Genomic DNA, 15,710 nt, shown 5'->3' on the forward strand with positions numbered 1-15,710 from the left:
GCAGTGCTGGTAACTGCAGCTTTTAATTGTAGCAAGACCCAAGCTAATTTTTAAACTGTAATATGCAACATGTATTGCAATTTGCACTACACATTAGTATTATATTTAGGGGGAAAAAATGCAAACTATACATTGGAGAGTTTACTTACGGTAGCTCGAACGCTATATGATTTAATATAGATTCTCAACACAAGGTGGCAGGCTATGCGTAGGAAACATGACCAGACTGATTATGTCCTCCCCCTGCTGACCTCAGCTTCTCTGTGTATGATGATGAACACTGATTGTTTTTCTTTCACATGAAAACGCACTGATACTAAATTTAGACTATGTGCATGATAAAAAATACTATAAACTAGGTTGTTATTATTATTCTGTTTACAAGTTATTTCCTATTTTCTTACCTATGTTGGCATCTTTAAGCATGAGGGTGATGACTGTTGCCTTTAGCAGCTGTATGTTGGTTATTATTGTTGTTACTCGTCACTGGGAGAGATGCATCTTGGATTATAACCTTGCTCCACTCCCATTTACTGCACATAACTGCCCTCGGTGATGTAAGAGCGGCTGGACTATCATCTTTTTTATGGCATGTGTTGTGCCATATAGTGGAAAAGCCACATATGGAACTAATAATATAAATGAGCCCACATGCCCAAAACGTAAATAGAATGCAGACTTTATTCATGCTAGTTACACGTGTGACTTCCCAGCTATGAGGTCAAGAAGACATTATACAAATGACAACAAACAGACATATCTACTAGTCTAACTCCATTAAATAAAAGAACACCTTTTATATACTTGTAGCCGCTAAACTGGTGGACCTAAATCTTCACCACCACGTCTGTATACATACAAGCAGAAAGGGGAGTGAGTGGGTCAGCGCTCAGAGCACAGAAACTTAGCTGGCGTCAAACACATCATTTATTTTCCATAAAAAAAAAAAAAAAAAAAAAAAAAACACAGCCAGAGTCACAAATACAAGCTAAAATCCCCGTATACAATAAAAATAGTGTTTGCAACCCGCTAAAAACCCGGCCGGCCGGAATGATTTAAACACTAAAAACACAAAGCTGAATGAATGTTTTTCCCTATGCTAAAAACTCCCCCCAGGGTCCTAATTCTCACAGTCCAGCAACACGCGGGCAAATTCTCCTGAGCTGAAAGAGACAGGAGAGGAACTCCTCTTCCGGGATGGGGAATCTCGCCAGCAGAAGACCAGGGAGGAGGCTCCTATCTCCACCTGACGGTGCGCGATCGTGCAGTCCAGCCACTAGTGATGGCCAAATGAAGCTTTCCGAAGCACTGAAGCTTTTATTGAAAAACGGTTCATTACTCGAAGCTTTTCAACACAGTCCTCTCCGGTGACATCTGGTGGTGAAAATTTTGAAGAGCAGCTTGAATCTGCAAAATAAAACGGACTGCTCAATTATCACTGCTCACTCAAGAGTGGAGTTCCCTCTGATATTGGGCCACCGTTCCGTTGCTTTGAACATGTAATTGGTTTTGTTTTCTCGATTGGGGGGCTGAAAAAAATGTAATGCGTATTTGCGTAATACATTTTGATCAATAAACTTTCCCTATTTAAACATGCACTATGGTGGCCTTTCTTTGCTCATAACTCCTTGATGTTGGTAAATACAATAAGTGAGCAATATATATAATATACATATGATAATGCACAGCACATTATGGAGTATGCCCCTGCTGTGAAGTCCTGCCTCCATCTACTTGTCGTTTAATCACTGGACAGCTGGACAGGTTCATACAAAATATTAGATTAGGCCAATTGTCCTATACATATTTTTGACCTAGGGGTGGGATTGATTGTGAACTGGAAAGGGAAAATGCTTAGGAAGCTGAGTACGGCTGCATCGTCACTGATTTGTAGAATCATTTTGATTCGATACAGGATCCGATTCAATTTGATTGGAATCTGGAAAGTTTTGCCTCAGTCAGAAATATTACAATTCTGATCATTTAACAGTATATATCCATAATTTCGTATCTATTAAAAGAAAGCTGACACATGTGAGACTTAATTAGAGATGTAAACAGAGAGTTATGAAACCTGCAGCTGCAGAAGCCAGCGAAAAAAAAAGAGGCAAACACAGCGCGGACCCGCCGACACATCAAAATCTGACTCTGACGCGTCGGGTCCGCGCTCTGTGTTCACGTTTGTATGCAGAATCCGTAAACCTGCTCCCAGTTACTGTTTTAGCTGCATGGTGTTTGACGACATGTTGTGAGGTTTAACCTGAGATGCTGGCGTTTCAGGCATAATAACGTTAATTTACAAATCGACACGGGATTTTAATGAATCAATATCACTTTATTCAATTTAGCATGGATTGTAATCAGAAAGGCGATAATCAAAACCCACCCCTAATCAAGAACTTGCAAAGTAAAAACATGATCAATGTAAGGTAGCCCTTTTGTTATTTACATTTAAAAAGAGGATTAGTGTTACTGTGCGCTGGCTGAGTCTGTTTCTTTTCTTAGAAATAGTTTCTCCTGCCCTGGAGAAAATCCACTTGCATGGAACAGAAGAGGCTGTGGAGTGCAGGAACTACACTGCAAGTTGGTAGATATGCAGGTATTCCTGGGTCCTGCAGACTATCACCTAAAAACAATAAACAAAATGATTTTCTAAACTGTGTAGCAATGTCATGTACGTATAGTGTCAAATACATTGTTGTAGTCTTCATTAGCTTTAATTCACATGGAAGTGTTCCTAAAGTCATATGCTGTAATGATATTTACATTATGAAAACATGATTTTGGACATTTCAAGTTTTTCACTTCGGCAGATAAAATGAATTGAGCAAAATCAACTCAAAATATTCCCACACGCCAGAACGTCCTCTCTTCCTCGCTGGCTCCATATCTGTCAGTGGAATGATCACCTCGTCGCTATCTGTCACCATCAACACACTCCACGAATCCCGTGGATGATTCACTTCCTTATATCTGTTTGAATCAGGTACCGAAGCAGTTACGTGCGTAATGAAGCTTCGGACGTCACTGGTCACGTGACTTTTGCCAAACGAAGCAAGCCTCGACACAGTGCTTCTGAACCAGTGTGTTGTTTTTTTCGACACACGCTCCGGAGCGTCAGCTTCAAGCGGGCCATCACTACCAGCCACTCTCCACACCCGCGCACGGCCTCCCTCGTAGCTCCGCCCTGAAACAACAGACACGGGCCAGCAACGTTGTCGGCGCAGCCGCTGTCACCCTTCCCCGGCAAAGCTACTCCTAGCGCCCAACAGTGGGAAAGCGATACTCACAGATGCAGGCAGAGGCGTACCCCTGCCCTACTGTGGATTTCACGCGTCGCCTCCCACGGTCGCTATTCTGCCCTACTGTGGATCGCCGGGTTATGCTGGCCGATCGCTGAATGTCTCGTGGCGCCCCACAGTCAGGCCGGAGGTCCTTCTGTTCATATGCTGGCTTGCACGCGTTTTGTTTCCAGCTCTTCACTTTTCGTGTGTCTCTCTTTCAGTCTTTGCGCTCACCATCTCCCTTAAGTCAGTTTGGCGGCTGATAGGCCACCTCGGGGAACGCCCCCACCTCACAGGTGCCTACAATTGTCCGCTTAATCCACAGTGGAATAAAAAAAACATATTGTTCAATCAACACTAAACACACACTATAAATATGGGGATAAAATCATGCAATAGGAATATCAATAAACAAACATGCAATATCACTATTACAATAAAATCATGCAAATAAAATCGACACTATGTACCAACACAGTCCAATCCAAAACAAAATATAAAAACACAATTTTCCACTGTGTGACATACTCTTGTATATTTTTCTACCTTCAGAATCAAGTAATTGTAGAAAAAAAATGAGTTGGAGGACTTTTTATATGGAAACACAAAAAGCATTAAAAAAGTCAAAAAAATCTATAGTGAAGTTTTATGCTGTAAGGTTAATGCCACTAAATTCACCTTCAGTAGCAATAACCTGAACTTACTCCTTTCTGTAGGATTTTATCAGTCTGTCACATCACTGTGGAGGAATTTTGGCTCACTTTTCTTTACAGCCTTGCTTCAGTTCATTGATGTTTGTGATCATTTGTTTATGCACAGTTCTTTAAGCTCCCACCACAACAGTTCAGTCAGGCTGAGGTCTGAGCATTGACTGAACCATTGCAACATCTTGATATGTTTTTTTCCAACCTTTTTGGTTGTACATTCGATCCTTGGGATCATTGTCCTGTTGCATGACCCAGTTTCAGCCAAGCTTTAGAAGCCCTCATATTTGACTCTAGAATGCATTGGTATACAGTGGAGTTCATGGTTGACTCAGTGACTGCAAGAGCTCAGGTCCTCTAGATGCAAAACAACCCCAAATCATCACCACCAAACCACAGTGCTTGATGAGTTGTTCATGCTGATAGGCTGTGTTTTGTTTCGACCAAACCTGATGCTGTACGTTATGAGCAAACATCTCCATTTTGGTCCAATCTGTCGAAAGGATGTTGTTCAGAAGAAGCCTTTACACCTAAGCTGTGCTGTCAGGTTCTTTTTAGAGAGGCTTTTTCCTGGCAACCCTTGCATATAATCCATGCTTGTCTTTTTTTTTTTACATTGTCACAACCGGTAGCATTTAACATGCTAACTGAGGCCCGCAGAAACTGAGATGTAGCTCTTGGGTTTGTTTTGTTTGTTTGTTTTTTACAGCATTTCTTAGCATTATATGGTCTGATCTTGGGGGGAATTTTGCAGGGAAATCAACTACTGTAATAATTGATGCACTGTGTTAACACATACCTGAATGCCACAGCATACATTAATTCATGAATGTTACTTACATGATACTTATCTAATGATGATCAATTAATCATCAGTGATCAATTAATCAGGTTCACTGGACTGGATTCCCAACCTCTTTATTCCTATGGAAGGACTAAGTGTATACTTAGTTTTTCACTGGACTTGTTACAGTCCAATGAAAACCTGCTTTATATGTTGGGAAAAGGTTTTAATTACTTTCTTAAAAATCCCCTTTTTCAGTTAAAAAGCTTTATAAACTGTTTATACAAGTGTATATTAAGTTAAAAAAATGCCTTCATTTACTTTGTTGTTCAAAAAGGGTAATTTTGTATTTTAAAAAAGTAGCTTTAGAAGATGGACAAAACATGACTGAAAACATGATTCAAGCTCCTGAAAACAGGAAAGGTGTGAATATTTTTATAACATTGATTGGGCCTGATTGGGTTAAGATGAGGTCATTTAAAAAACATTCTTGAAAAGGCTCCCTTAGCTCTTATTTCATTAAGCGCCGTGATTATTATCAGAAAGAGTTCCCGAAAGGTAATGAGGAAAGCAAGCAATTCACTCTCTGGGCTGCATGTCTCATTAGGTTAGACGATTTATTCAGCCCAAGTTGCGTCAAATTCTGGATTGCTCATCTACAATCAGTGACACCCAGGGTTATCAAGAAGTGGTTTGTAAATATAGTACTTGTGAATCACATTCAGCAACAACAACAGGAGACAAAGAATACAATGGAATACAGTGGATGACTGGATATGTAAAGCGCTTTGGGGTCCTTACGGACTAGTAAAGCGCTATATAAATACAGGCCATTTACCATTTACAATTATCAGCTGTGGATTACTGTGAGGAAATTAGTCCACTGAGGAAACAACACTGATTCAGGGAAGTTGAACCAAACATATAGAACAAACACGTATTAATTAAAATAAGTAATAGAAGCAATATAAAAAAATCCCTCAAAAAAAAAAAAGAAGAAGCCTGTGGTAGAAATAACACGTGGCGTACATTTTTAAAGAGTAGTTTGCAAATGGAAACACTCAAATATAAAAATGATTAATACACTACTGAGTAATGGAAATAATAAAAGAACTGCTTGGCTTGTGGATAGGAAGAGCTGGGCATCTAACATAAGCTACTTTTACATCTAAGAAAAGCAAAAATGAATCAATTCTGACCATTACGAAAGTGACATGAAAAAGCTGCTTCACTAAAAAAGAAGTGTTTGAGAGTAAAATGAAAGTCAGGTTCAGGTGTATACGCACTCACACCTGTTCAGCTATTCATCAAGGCAAATAAGGCAAATATTGAAACAGCCGATCACATTGCAGGAGCATTTAGGAATTTAGACATTTTAAGTTACTCTGAATGTGGCATGGTTGTTAGTACCAGATTGGCTGGTCTGAGTATTTCAGAAGCTGTTGATCTTCTGGGATTTCCCCACAAAACCAAGTCTAGATTTTACAAACAAGAACTTCTCTGGTCAAAAATGTCTTGTTGATGGCAGAGATTAGAGGAGAATGGCCAGATTGCTTCAAGCTGATAGGAAAGCAACAACAACTCAAATAACCGTTAGTTATAAGCAGTGTTGGTCAAGTTACTTGAAAAAAGTAATCAGTAACTAATTACTGATTACTTCCCCCAAAAAGTAATCCCGTTACTTTACTGATTACTTATTTTCAAAAGTAGTTAATTACTTAGTTACTTAGTTACTTTTTAAAAACACGATTTACAACCTGAATAGGTGATAAAGAGATAGATCTTTCAGCCCAATTCTACTTTTTCTGCATAATCCATCATACTGTAAAGTGTAGAAGTAAACTTAAATCTAATTTGATATACAAAGAGGTGTTTACAAGGGTTATAAAGCTAGTTATGTAGCTATTTGGTGGTTACGTGTTTTGATATTTACATGTTTACATGTTTGAATGTTTAGACATGCATGTTCAAACCAGTAATAAGTGTGTGTTATATCTACCTGGTTGTTTTCCCTGTTTTGATCTGAGTTTAAGATTTCCTGGCTTCTGAGAGGTCAGTGAAGTATTCAAATTCAAATTTTTATTTCAAATTTTATTTGTCACACACACACAACCATACACAGTATGACATGGGGGTGAAATGCTTGTAGCTGTACAATGCCCAACCATTAAATGACAGAAGAAAAGTTTTACAATATTTACAATTTACAGTTTACTACAAAAATTTACAAATTAACTTAGGAATTTACAGTAAAGAATGTGCAAATAGCAGAAGAGATTATAAAGATAAGGATTATAAATTATAGGAATTATAGGATTATAGGAAATGTGTGGTAGTGCGTGTGGTGACGTGTGTGAGAGTCCAGTCTTATAGTGACGTGTTTGGGAGAGTCCAGTCCTACACCTGGTTCAGGCCCCGAATAGCCTGGGGGAAGAAGCTCCTCCTCATTCTCTCTGTTTTGGCCTTAAGGGAGCGGAAGCGCTTCCCAGACCTCAACAGTGAGAAGAGTCCATTGTTGGGATGGGAGAGGTCCATCATAATCTTCCTGGCTTTGGACTTGCACCACTTGGTGTAGATGGACAGCAGGTCAGGGAGCTCTGATTGAATGATGCGTTCTGCCGAGCGCACCACCCTTTGCAGGTCTCGTCTGTCCTGCTTGGTGCTGTTCCCAAACCAGGTGCAGATGTTTGCCGTCAGGACGCTCTCGATGGTGCAGGAGTAGAAGTTCTTGAGCACCTTCAGTGGCAGATGGAAGTCTCTAAGTCTTCTGAGGAAGAAGAGACGCTGACGGGCTTTCTTAACCAGGGTGTTGATGTGACAGGACCATGACAGGTCCTGAGTGATGTGGACACCCAGGTATCGGAAACTGTCCACTCTCTCCACTGGCGTGCCACTAATGATGAGGGGTTTGTAATTCCTCGCCTGCTTTGTAGTGAAGTCCACGATCAGCTCCTTAGTCTTGCTGATGTTTAGGAGGAGGTTATTCTCCTGGCACCAGGTCTCCAGGTTCCTAATCTCCTCCAGGTAGGCCGTCTCGATGTTGTCGGAGATCAGGCCCACAACAGCAGTGTCGTCAGCAAACTTGACAATGGAGGTGGTGTCGGATGTGGCTACACAGTCATAAGTGTACAGTGAGTACAGCAGGGGGCTTAAAACACAGCCCTGAGGCACTCCAGTGCTGAGTGAGATGGAGGGGGAGACTTGTTTTCCCACCCTCACTGATTGGGGTCTGTCTGTGAGGAAGTTGAGGATCCACTGACACAGTGATGAGCTGAGTCCTAGATCCGTCAACTTGGTGAAAAGCTTAGAGGGAATTATTGTGTTGAATGCTGAACTGTAGTCCACGAACAGCATCCTAACATAATTCCCTCTGCCAGTGTCCAGGTGACTCAGGGATGTGTGGAGCAGGTGAGATATGGCATCGTCTGTGGAACGATTAGTCCGGTAAGCAAACTGAAGTGAGTCGATGGTGGCAGGAAGTGAAGAAGTGATGTGATCTCTCATCAGTCTTTCAAAACACTTCATCACAATTGAAGTCAGTGCTACTGGACGGTAGTCATTGTGGCAAGCGGGCTGTTGTTTCTTTGGAACAGGGACAATAATGGACTGTTTGAAGCACGTGGGAACCACAGCTTGGGCCAGGGAGAGGTTGAAGATCTCCGTGAACACCGGTGCTAGTTGATCAGCGCAGGCTCTAAGGACCCGGCCAGGGATTGCATCTGGTCCTGCTGCCTTCCTGGTGTTCACCCTCCTGAAGGTGTTCCTCACGGCATGCTCTGTGATGACGAATGCATTTTCTTCACTGGTGCACTCCGAGCGCGCGCAGCCGTTTGTTGTTTTAATTGCTGCGGCGTCGAAGCGAGCATAAAACGTGTTCAGCTCATCAGCCAGTGAAGCATCTGCATTCATCATTGAAGAAGCTGGTCGTTTATAGTCCGTTATAGTCCGCAGTCCTTTCCACAGGCTCCTAGAGTCGCACTGTCGTAGTTGTGACTCTAGTTTTTCCCTGTAGCTCCGCTTTGCCTTTCGGACCGCGCTGCGCACGTTGTAGGACGCAGCCTTGTATAGGTCCATATTACCGGAGACAAGCCCTTCATTGTAGGCAGCGGTGCGTGATCTCAGAGCGTCGCGGATGTTTTTATCCACCCACGGCTTCTGGTTGGGAAACGTTCGGATGATAGTTCTTTCTGCTGTGTCGTCCGCTAGTTTCCCGATAAATCCCACAACCGCTTCCATAAACATGTTGATGTCATCAGAGCTGCGCCGAAACATGTCCCAGTCTGCGTCATCCAGTGCGTCCTGCAGCGCGGCCACCGATTGGTCCGTCCAGCGAGCGACCTCCCTCCTGATTGGTGGTTGCTGCTTTAGCCTTTGTTTGTAAGCAGGCATGAGGAAGATGGCGGAATGGTCCGATTTTCCAAATGCCGGCAGGGGCTGAGCCTTGTAACAGTTCTTGAACAGGGTGTAGCAGTGGTCTAATGTCCTCGTGCCCCGGGTGGGGCAGTTGATGTGCTGGTGAAGGTTGTGAAATGTCCGTTTGAGATTCACTCTGTTAAAATCTCCCATAACAATGAGTGCGGCATCTTGGTGAAGTGTTTGTTGATGTGTGAGAGCCTCATGTAGCTCACATAAGGCAGTGTCCGAGTCCGTGTGAGGCGGAATGTAAACAGTGCAGGCAATGACCGCAGTGAATTCCCGAGGGAGATAGAAAGGGCGACACTTAACGATCAAAAGCTCCAGATTGGGCGAGCAAGAGCGTGTGAGTGGGGAGATGTTTGTGCTGTCGCACCATCTGTTGTTCACCATCAAACACACTCCACCACCTCTTTTCTTCCCCGACTCCATTGTCCTGTCCATGCGGTAAACCGAAAAGAACCCCGTCGGCTGCACGGCGTGGTCTGGTATCGCTGGGTTCAGCCAAGTCTCGGTGAAGCAGAGGAGGTTGCAGTCCCGAATGTCTCTCTGGAACTTGATTCTGGCTCTGAGGTCATCAAGCTTGTTCTCGATGGATTGAACATTGGCTAGCAGGATACTGGGCATGGGTGCGCGGTGTGCGCGAGCCCGTAGCCTGTTCCTGATGCCGGCTCTTTTACCTCGAGGCCGTCGCTTAGGGTCGCGTCCTTTGTTCTCTCTCAGGATCTCCTTTGGCCAGGTTGGGTCCGGAGTTAAACATGGTGAAATGTTCCCGTATTGCAGACCAATAGAAACCAAAGTGTCTCTACTGTAGCGGATTTGTGTGTTTTGCATGATGCCAATGCAAGATTATCGCAGATATAGCAAAAAGTGACGAAAAACTGCAAAAAGTGGAGAAGTTAGGGCAGAGCATCCAGCACGGCAGCCGACCTCACCGGCGCCATTTTACATTTATTCATGAGGGCGGCACACAGGAAGTGTGGGTTGTTGTTGCGGTGTGCTGAGAGTAAAGTGGCTGCTAAAAAGTTATCCGTCTCCATCTTGCTGTTCCTAATTATTCAGAGAGATTCCAAACCATCTAGTGAACCCTCACGTTACATCTGGTGGCAGCGGTGGGATTTATTTTCTTGATGGATCTGTGTATTTGGTGAGTTTTACTCCCAAGCTGCGGATAAGATCGTTTTTTTTTCCCGCTGGGATTTATCCCTCTCTGTGAACAGCTGATGAACTGAAAATAATAACAGTAATAATTTTTGGAGATAGTAAGGATTGTTGCAGCTTTTCTCTCTGTTTTTGTGATTTTTGTGATTTTTTTTTTGAGCTGGATATTTGTTGGGAACATGTCAGCTGACGAGAGTGAATCTGTGCATGAGCTGCGCTCTTCTCCTGTGCCACATTCGAGGTCAGTGGATGCAATACGGACTATTGCTGCTCCCGCCCACCATACCGTTTCCAGTGCCCTGACAATAGATCTTCCACCTGTTTTTAAAGGAGATGGGACTGAATCTTTTACTAGTTGGTCTCGTCGCTTTGAAGTGTCAGTGCAAGCTATGACTCTGTTGCCCCCCTGGCTGTGACAGGTGCCTGGGAGGGGTGCGATCCTAGATCCTATAGCTGTGTATTGAAATAAAGAGGCACAGATCATGAACTTGTTTACGTTTCAACTGCAGGATTTATTCTGCAGATTTGCCTCCCAGAGGGGGGTTTACGCTCCTCCTGGCCGCTATGCGCCACCTAGTGGTATTTTTCAAGTGATGCCATGGAAGGTGTAAAGTGTAATTAGAAAAAATACTGATTTAACACTGAACGATATAACAAAGACCAAATTATAACTGGGGTGTTCCCTTTTTTCCTTGTATGAAGACATAAACTGAACTAACATCCCCATAAGTCTTTTTATCTCTTAACTTTTTAACTATTAGTGTAATCCAGATTTACCAGCCACACATTTCAACTTAAACACAGATGTTAACCTTTTACACTCTCCCCTTTTTTTTTTATATATATATGTCTCCTAACTTTTGTCATGTTAAGGGATGTATGTTTCTAGTTACTGTGGTTGAAGGTAACAGGTGTCCAGGTATGGATGTGGGTATGTGAAGTATGGGAGTGGAAGAGTACTAGGAATACCCTGGAGAGGGTATGTGGGCAGGAGAGAGTTCACCCCTGCATTCCATTGCTGGTATGATGGTTGTCCCAGGGTGTTATAGGTGAACATCTCTCTCGGCCTGGCAGTCCGCTGTGATCTCCTCGAAATCTCTATTTCTTCTGGTTGTTTATTCCCATCAACTGTTGGGTTAACTGGTGGCTTGGTACACAGGTCTGGCTCAGTGTGATGTTCGTATTCCAGGGTGGCATCCTCCAAAGCTCTGTAGTGCCTCTGTGGTACATTATCGCCCTGTTCTGGGAGGTTAGTTTCCTCCACGACAGCAGGGTGGAATTCATGAGCTGCGGCTCTTAGTCTTTGCTCAACCTGAGGATGGTGCACTGTCGGTGGCTGTTCTTTCTCTCTAAATCGCAGCCTGTAACATGGAATCTTTTGGTAAGAGTATTCTTCATCAGAACTGTCTGTGTTTTGGTCATGTGTGTCAACAACTGCCGTTTTCTGTTTTGTTACCTTGTACGGTCTCTCTTCAGGTTGTGAAAGAGGAGTTTCCTCCAGGGGCAGTTCATTTACTGGAAGCAGTAGGCTCCTGTGGAGTACTCGCACTGTTTTGGGACCCTTTTCAGGCTGTACTCGGTAAACCGGTCCATTGTCGACTCTTTCCACCACACGGTGCACTACCTGCTCCCAGTAAGCCCGCAGCTTGCCGGGTCCACCTCGTTCTGACAGGTTTCTCACGAGCACTCGGTCACCTGGACAAAGAACAACACCTCTCACTGCACGGTCATATTGTCTCTTGCCCTTAGCAGAGGATTTCTCACTGTTTTTTGCTGCCATTTCATATGCAAAACGCATCTTCTTTTCCCATTTCTGTGCATATGACTGTCGATCCGATGTTTCAGGATTTCTTTTGGGCGGAAACAACAAGTCCACAGGCAAACGTGGAGATCGGCCATATAGAAGAAAAAATGGGGAGAACCCAGTGGCCTCATGCCTTGTACAATTATAGGCATGTATAACATGAGCCAGATGGTCTTTCCACTGAATCTTTTTCTCCTCCTCCAGAGTACGCAACATTTGAAGGAGGGTCCGGTTAAGTCTCTCTACTGGATTGCTTTGCGGGTGATATGGCGTTGTTCGTGAATGACCAATACCAGCCAGCCGTTCTAACCTGCTGAACAAGGTATTCCCAAACTCCCTCCCCTGATCGTGGTGGAGTTTCCCTGGGTATCCAAAGCGAGGGATAAAGTCATGGAATATTTTGTCAGCTGCGGTTTTCCCAGATTTATTCCTTGTTGGATACGCCTGGGCAAAGCGTGTAAAGTGGTCCACAAGAACAAGAATGTACTCATAGCCCTGACTTTGCTCTAGGTGTAGGTAGTCAATACAAAGCAACTCGAGAGGACTGCTGGTGGTGATATGTTCCATCGGAGCTCTTTGGGGAAGATTAGGACGTTTCTGTTTAATACAGACACACCTTTTGTTTACATAGTCCTCTATGTCATCCTGCATGTTGGGCCAGTAAAACCGTTCACGGGCAAGGTGTGTTACTTTATCGGCGCCAACATGACCCATGTCATTGTGAAGTGTTTTCAGCACCAGGGGCTTTAGCTTTTCAGGAAGCACAAGTTGTCGATGCTGACGATTCAGTCGATACAGTATTGCTTCCTCCACCACTAGCTTCTTCCATTCATAAAGCAGCCTTTTCGTTTGTTTGCTCATTTTTCTCTTATCTCTTTCATTAGGAGTCCAGTTTCTGAGCTTTAGCGAAAGCACCTCCTTTATGGCTGTATCATCCTGCTGTGCTGCCTGAATATCTGCAGATGTAATATTGGAAATACTCTCAGGTGGCACAGTGTCTGCATTTCCCCTATTCACCTGTAAAGCTGCTGCCCCGGGCACCTCATCTCCCTGCCTTACTTTGCTTCCTTGCCATGCTGTGGACACAACCTCTGATGACATAGTCTCTGTGTGATCTACCATTCTGTCTTGGAGTTTTACTGGGTACCTTGACAGGGTGTCTGCATCTATATTCAGCTTCCCCGGTCTGTATTTGATGTCAAAGTGGAAGTCAGCTAGCTCACCAACCCACCTATGTCCAACGGCGTTTAGTCTGGCAGTGCTCAGAACGTATGTTAAGGGGTTGTTATCAGTGTAGACTGTGAATGTCGGGGCATAATACAAGTAGTCTCGAAACTTATCACAGATGGCCCACTTGAGTGCTAAGAACTCGAGCTTACCAGAGTGAAGGTGATAGTTTCTCTCAGCCGATGTCAGTGTTCTTGAGCCATATCCTATGACACGTAACTTGTTTTCCTGACTCTGGTACAGCACTGCACCTAATCCGTCACCTGATGCGTCTGTGTGTAGAATGAATGGGAGGTTGAAGTTTGGGTATGCTAGGGTGGGTGGAGTCGTCAGCACATCCACAAGTTTAGCCAAAACAGCCTGGTGCTCTGCTGCCCATCTGATGGGTGTTTTTGATGGCAGCTGTCCTTTTTCTTCCTTCTTAGCTCTGCTTTTGTTTCCATTTGTCTCATGTTGATTGTTGTTTTTACCTTTGTCAGGATTGCTAGGTTTCTGGAGAAGTTCAAACAGTGGCTTGGCCAACCGGGAAAAGTCTTGAATGAAGGAGCGATAGTACCCCAGGAATCCCAGCAAGGACTTAACATCTCCAACAGTGTGAGGCACTTTATCTTTCAGAGCCATGACGGCCTCCAAGTCCTTTGGATCAATCTTAACTCCATCTCCTGATACTAAACGTCCAAGATAACGAACCTCTCTTTTGAACAACTCACACTTCGCGGGTCTCAGTTTGATTCCGTGTTCTCTCATGCGGCCCAGAACTTGTCTGAGATGGTTGACATGTGCCTCAAAGGATGTAGAATAACACAACACATCATCAAGATATGGAGCACAGCACTCATCTCTAATTCCGTCCAGCACTCCCTCCATACACCTTTGGAATGCTGCAGGTGCATTTGTCAAACCAAATGGGATTCGAATCCATTCATAAAGCCCCCACGGTGTGCTGAAAGCTGTAAGGTGTCTGGATTCCTCACTTACAAACCCTTGGTGATATGCGCTTCCTTGATCTAATATCGAGAACCATGTGTTACCACCCAGGTTGTCAAGTAAGTCCTGTATGCGCGGCAAGGGATGACGATCTGCGACTGTTTTTTTGTTCAGTCCCCTAAAGTCCACACATAGCCGCAAACTCTGGTCCTTCTTACGGGCACAGACAACTGGAGAAGAGTAAGAGGACACAGATTTGCGGATCCAACCTCTGTCTAGGAGATTCTTTACATAGTCTTTAACCTCCTGGTACAAAGGCTTAGGGATAGAGTTATAGCACTTTTGTACTGGATTGTTGTCGGTTACATTAATCTTCAGCTGCAAGTTGGGTATGCAACCTATGTCTCCCTCCCCTCTAGCAAACACATCAGATTCCTCAAAGAGCATCTGACGCACAACTTCCTGCTGCTGCTGATCAAGATGCTCTAAGTTAACAGGAGGATGCCATTTTTTTGATGTATAAGTCTCTGGGATACTGTTGTGACTGGCTTGGCTACCCTGCGTGGTACGTATATATGTATCAGTACTTGACTGCCCTGACTGCTGATAAGGGGGACCAAAATCTATTGGCCTGCTGTCTATGATTCCTTCTATGCAGCCCAAGGCCATCCTTGGTGGCAAGAAGATATCATGTTTGGTTGAATTGCAGACTGGGATTTTTACAGTCTTAGATGCACCAGGAGGCACATTAACTAAAGCAGGAAATAAATCCAGTCCATCTGGGACATCTCCTTTTAATGCTGGTTCAAATAACATTGTCCCCTCCTCAGGCCAACCCCTGATATGGCATTTCACTTGACATATTTGGCCACTAGGAACTGTGAGACCTCTCTTTCCTAATCTGATCATCTCATTCCTAGTTTGTTGGCCCGTTGGGGTTTCGCTGACAACAGAAACAATTGTTTCAGCAGTATCTCGATGGAGTTTTAATGCCTCTGCTAGCAAATCACTTAACATGACACTCCCTGATCTTTCCAGACTTTCAAGGATGAGCTCCTCTATCACATTGAAACCTAATAACAGACCATTCACACAGCTCTGACTCACTAGCATGGGTACATGTATGGCTATATGGCCATGTTTTTCACTTCTGATTTCCACAAGTACCTCAGCCCAACCCTCAAAGGGGACATCCGTCCCATTAGCTGCTGTTATTCTGAGTGGATCATTTGGCAAAAACTCTTCAAGCGACCTGACTTTTGTGTCTGGTAGGTGCTTCTCTAGCCACGACTTTGCCATTATCGTGACCTGAGCACCACTGTCCAGTAGCACCTCAGTTGGTACCCCATTAAGGTGACAGGTAAGCATACACCTTTTGCCTATCAGTCGAGCTACACGGTTTCCTT

The sequence above is a fragment of the Diplotaxodon limnothrissa genome, linkage group LG7 (genome assembly GCF_057381915.1).
Source record: "Diplotaxodon limnothrissa isolate DT_005_m linkage group LG7, D_limnothrissa_male_GT1.1, whole genome shotgun sequence".
Taxonomy (NCBI): Eukaryota; Metazoa; Chordata; class Actinopteri; order Cichliformes; family Cichlidae; genus Diplotaxodon; species Diplotaxodon limnothrissa.